The following is a 6,000-nucleotide window of genomic DNA, read 5'->3' on the forward strand; positions in this document are numbered from 1 at the left end:
ACATCACGACAACAGTTTAACACGTAGGGTTTCGCGACCAATATAATTCAAAATAAAGATTTTTGGGTTAGATCACGTTATTTATTAATGTGTCGTAACCCTCCACCACCCGACACGGCCAATCAGCAAAAACAGTGTCACGTTGACAAAAGACAAATAGTTCACTACTTTAGCCCACCGGTGCGTTGAAGAGTGAATCCACAACATTTTCAATTTGTGAGTACGACGTTTCGCTGGTAATTACATCCAGCATCATCGGGCAATTTGCCCGATCTTTAACACACCGGTGGGCTAAAGTAGTGAACTATTTGTCTTTTGTCAACATGACACATTTTTTACTGATTGGCCGTGTCGGGTGGTGGAGGGTTGCGACACATTTATAAATAACGCGATCTAACCCAAAAACCTTTATTATGATCACAACAACAGTCATCATACACAACACCTACAACAACAATATCGTCATCATGACTGATAACAATCGTATTTATTAATAACATTCAAACACGGGTGAACAGGAGGCAGCAATCTAGAGATGCGCGCGTGTCCACTACTTTGTAAACATTACACTTGGTACAGTGAGTTTGTGTGCCTCAAGTCCTTTAGTCCATCCACTGCCGGATGAAGGGGCTCCCTGTGTAACTTGACCATACTTCACCACGCCGGTCAGCGACGGTTCGCCAGGGTGGGGGAACACAGAAGTAGAGCACGACACAGAAGTACAGTGCCCCGTCGCAGCCTATAGCACCTTGTTATGCACGGCCGTCGCCCATTACCGCATGACCCAAGCTCCAAGATGTGGAGATTTCGGACGCATTCTGGGTGATGTTGGCCTCTGTCACGAGGCCCTTGCTATACCCATTCTCAGTTGGTTTTAGTAAGCAAGTCCAACGCAGGTCATCGTTATGAAAGATCGACCGGTCCTCGCCATGCACATGTGGACTTTCCACGCTGGGCCAGTACCACCAATGGAGATGTGATGGGTGTCCCACGACGTCTGACTGATGACAGACACAGATCTAACCCAAACAAAACTTCTATGGTGGATGATATTGGTCGCGAAAGCCTCCGACGTGTTCAACAGACACCGCTTCGTCAGCGCGCAGAAGCGGCGGATACGGGACGCGGACATCAACGGTCAGCGATCGTCAGCTACGTTGCAGAGTGCGACTGAGTCAACTGTAAATGTATCATATTTAATGAAGCAATACTTAATTTCACACCCAATGCTGCGTACAATAGCGCATTTTACGATGTATAATTATTAACATAATAAACAGTGCTTGGCAATTGACGTAAACGCGTCCTAATTTAAATACGCCTACAAAAAAATGCAAAATCCTCGTTCGGCGGATTATCGACAGTAGTCTCGACTTTTGTAGCAAAAATAAATGAGGTTCCCCTTTTGTGGAACGACTTAACGATCAATATAAAAAACACGAATAAAAGTTAAAACTAGCAAGACTCAGAAATTACAATGTCACTCCAATCACGCCTTTCAGTTGCTACGGGACTAAAATAGTCACTTCTTGTTTTCTTGAAGTTCTGTACTCATCGCTGCCGCTGCATTGATCTGGCAATTCTGAATTCGATTTCCGACCAAATGCAAAGAGTTAAATCTGAACCTTCTCCAACTCGCGCTGACCGGCGTGGGGAAGTATGGTCAAATAACCCCCACGCCTTCATCCAGCAGTGGATTACACAAAAGTCTGCAAATTATGATACGAAATAATGAACCTTTTGTTCCTAATGTTGCCATTTGACAAATAATCCCTCTGAAGCCAATACACTTATTACTTCACCGTCTCAATCGTAATCTCATCATGGGTTAAGGGTCAATATTTCGTGAGATTCAGCAGTCGGCGGCTCATGGACAGAATTACTCTTGCCATGGTAATGTGGAATTTCCACGGCTGGCTCAGGATTGCCAAAAGATACGCGCAATAACCCACGCTCATCTGGGCAGTTGGACACACACGTGGGCTTCGTTTGAGCGATCAGCAAAAGCACGCGTAACTTGTCTCGATTTGTATTGGGAAATGTAAAACATCAAAGAGACGAAGCCCCATCTGCTCAAAGAAGCCATTGGTCGGTGATAATTTCTGCTATCAAGACCCGAGCCATTGCTTGAAATTCCACATTCACATGGCAGGGATAGGTACATATAGTACGAACACCACCACTGTCTTCACGCTAAAGGATACAGCCTCAAACCGGTGGCGTTAATTTGTTTTAACAAACCCAGCCAAACAATGACCCTGTCAATGCTGTTGACGATGACAATGATGATATAGCAATAATAATTATTACAATAAATATTCCGATTATGATGATAGTAAAAAAATAACATGTTTATAAGATGACTCTGATTATGATAATGGGACCATGATGATGATGATGATGATCTTCATCATGAATTAACCCTGGCCAGAGTTTGAAGTGATCGCTTCACAGATGTGGAGTCTCGTCACCTGCAAGTTATATTTATATATCTATATATATAAAACCACCCCACACACCTCAATGCGCGCACACAACCCCAATGCGCAGCACACTCGAATTGCGCACTCGCTTCTAATGTCACGTGATCTACGGCTTCCTTCAAAACCTCGCATTTTCTCCATGACATTGAACGGTCGTGGGGTTTTAAAATAGTGCTAACTGAAATAAATCAAATCTCTATTTAGGAGATTATCGCTTTCCCCTCTTGCCACGTACACAGGTCGTTTGTAACCCGTGCTGGATGGGGGTCCCCCGCTCTGATGGATGTGCGCACGTAAACACTGCGGGGAAATGAAACATCTCGAGAGGAGGAGGAGGGCTCGCGAGCCGGCAAGCTGCTGCAACGAAGTCGACGGCGCATTTCAATCGCAACTTTGCAGACAGATACTTTGGAATTAAAAACACACACACACGCGTACTTAATTTTCCCCAGCCTTGGCCTCGCTCGTGAGAGCACGCGCTGAAGAGGTCGTTACGAGGCTTGTGGTAGACGCGACAGCAGAACGCAAGTGGGCCTCTTTGCAGTCTGCTGATGTGTAAGTGATGCATACGATGGCGTCTTGAGACAACACGATGACAAGTCACTGCCCTGCGTGCCTGGGGGTAAAGGAGCAGCCCCGCAATGTCTCGCTCCCCTCCGCTGCTAGCGTAGGGGCCTCCACCAGAGGGAGCGAGAGAGAGAGAGACAGTGGACACTGGATCTTATCTTGCACCCCTTTGGTTCTCAATAGTTAAACATGCATCATGCTAATAAACACATAGGTGTGATGAAACAAAGTGGCTGTAATCTTCTTGGTTCTTTCGGTAAAGTCACGTAGAATGGAAATAATAAAATAATACAAATATAACATAATTAAATTATTATCACGACGTTTCGGCCACAACGCAGGCAGCCGTCCTCAGGTGAAGAACAGGTCTGTCGAGAAGACAGCGTCTGAATGACACACCCCAGGCTTGGATCCCTGCAGTCACGAAAGCTTTAAATCGAAAAGTGGTTGTAACTTAACGTGACCGTGCTTGATGTGTGTTTTCTATGATTTACCTTCTAAACAAAATCTGTCGGTGTTTCGCACCTCCAGAAAGGACATCTCACACCCCCAGGGGGTGCGTGCACCTCAGGTTAAGAAGAACCACTGGCTCAGAGCACTTGGCCTACTCTTCCACGCTGGCCGGACGTCTTGGAAGAAGGGGGAAGTCACCCGACACTGGAACCCACCGCTCGCGAACCTGCGGTCGACTAAGTGCGGTGTACAAACAAAGGTCGCGTTGGAGGGCCGGACCCGGCAAACTCGCTGCTTCTTGCCCGCCGCGCCAGGAGATGGAGTCGAACCGTCGAACCTCTGGATTGCAAGTACGGAGGTGCGCCGACCGTTACCACCACGGAAGCGAGCGGCCACCCCCCCCACGCCCTGAACGTTCTATCTTTATTAAAATCAGCGCATTAACATTTTTTTCGGCATCGCAAGCGTGCGTTTCCGCCCTTCACGGCTGCCGATCGTGGCCCAACCTTTGAGAATGTCAGCGAAAGACGCGGCGTTATTATTTTATTATTATTATTACTACGACTTTTTTTTATCACCATCGCGCCTTTATTTATGCCCGTCGGTGAGATCGTCCGTACGAGAAGGGCTAAAGTGGGTAATTGCCAAGGACGATGATGCATGAGCAGCATCTGTGGGAACTGTCCGTGAAGGTTCTCATCCATTGAAGACGCATGGGCAAAACTTGGCCGGCGAAAATGCTCGTGCTGGCTGGGGGAGAATTGAAAAGGGCGTGCTGACAGGTCTATTAGGAGGTGGGAGGCGGGGGTGATGTACATGACATTGACCCACGGCGCACTCACCGCGGTGTCAACGAACGCAATTGAAGAGCCAACGAGGTCAAGCTCACGGTGACCCGTGCCGCAGCACGAGGATGGAGCATGAATAAGCTGTCAGAACTAATAGACTCCCTGATACACTACGGCGAGGAATGGAGCCGATGGAGATAGATACGCATATAGAGCGTTTGTTCTGTTGTGCTGCGATGAAGATCTCACCACGAACAGCCTGCCTGCCTGCCCTCACGAACCATCCTCCTACAACGACCGACCGCCTTCCTCGGTGCCCAGCATCGACTGCTGCAGAAATGATTTGCCGCTAGCAAGGAGACCATGCCTATGCGAATCCGTGCTCAGCTCATGAACACTCCGGGGCTGATCGAGAGATGTCCTCTTTTTTGTGTGCAAGTCGGCTCAAGAGTGATTGGACTTTGAGGTTGGCTTGGGTGGCTACGAAAAGCAACGTAATGTCAGAGCACTGAGCCAGCACTGGCTGAGATCCTTGTTTAAATTCTGGGAAGCTTCCCGTGATTAAACTCCGGCATCTCAAGTGCAGTGAGTTGATGAGTTTCGTGCCAGTCATCACGGACAGCAAAAATAAACAATCACGATAACCTTGTGATGGCGATCAAACAATGCAAGTCTCATTTACCACGCAGGTAACAACGTCAGGGCAATGGAGAAGCCCCACCACCACGTGTGGATAATCGGGAATTCAAGAGGTCTCAGAAGCAGTTCTGTGATGTCAGATTTTTTCGAGGCATTCCTCTCAAATTCTGCGAGTTACAAACCGTCTCCATCAGAGCTTCGATTGGAGATGGGTGGAATGGTGGCCCTGCGGTTAGCACACAGTGCTATGACCTTGGTGGCCTGAGATCGAATCTCGGCACGCAGCTGACAATTATGGCCTTGGGCCTCCCTTAGGTCGGCTCAGCCTTAAGTGAGTATCTGGTGTAGTATGAAAACATCAGCATTGGGGAGACAAAGTTATTCAGGCATGGTCCATTCTAAATAGGTGCTTACCAATAGTCTGTTCAAGGGTCCTGGGGGATCATTGTCAAACAAATCGTTGTTCCAGCAGAGAGACACTTTGACTTTATACTTAATGAAATTGTATCAGTCTGTTTTATTGTACACGTAATATGTACGTGTTAATTCCATTAAAAATATTTTGTATCCATCCAAGCAAATATGCGGGTCTTTACACAGATGTCATACCAGTTCAAATTTTGGGAAATAGTTCTGCGTGTCTTCTTTCCAAATGTATTTTTAATCGGTATCACATTCATTAAGAATGCGTTCGGACAGTCTTAGAGCGTAGCACATCACCACAATCAAAGCGCTTGGGCTGTGGAAATAAATATCACAAGAACCACTTCTGACACACATCTTAAAGTGACCTCTCATCCACACCGGGCGAGAGCACAATCTCCCCCACCCTGCTACAGGCTACTCATTCATTGCATGCCAATCAATCTCATTAGTTTACGTTCGCAGAACTAGGATTTATCGAAAATTAAGTGCAAAACCAAATTTCATTATTTTTGTGTGCAGTCATTAGTGACTGAGCTGAGTGCCCTTGTCTTACATGTGGAGTCAAACTGCATTGCCCAGAGAAGCTCCGAACACGTGGTTCGTTCCAAGTTAAAACAATGTACGCGAGTCATGAGTAATAGTTG

Source organism: Lampetra planeri, chromosome 34 (assembly GCF_965212315.1).
Source record: "Lampetra planeri chromosome 34, kcLamPlan1.2.h2, whole genome shotgun sequence".
NCBI classification, from domain to species: domain Eukaryota; kingdom Metazoa; phylum Chordata; class Hyperoartia; order Petromyzontiformes; family Petromyzontidae; genus Lampetra; species Lampetra planeri.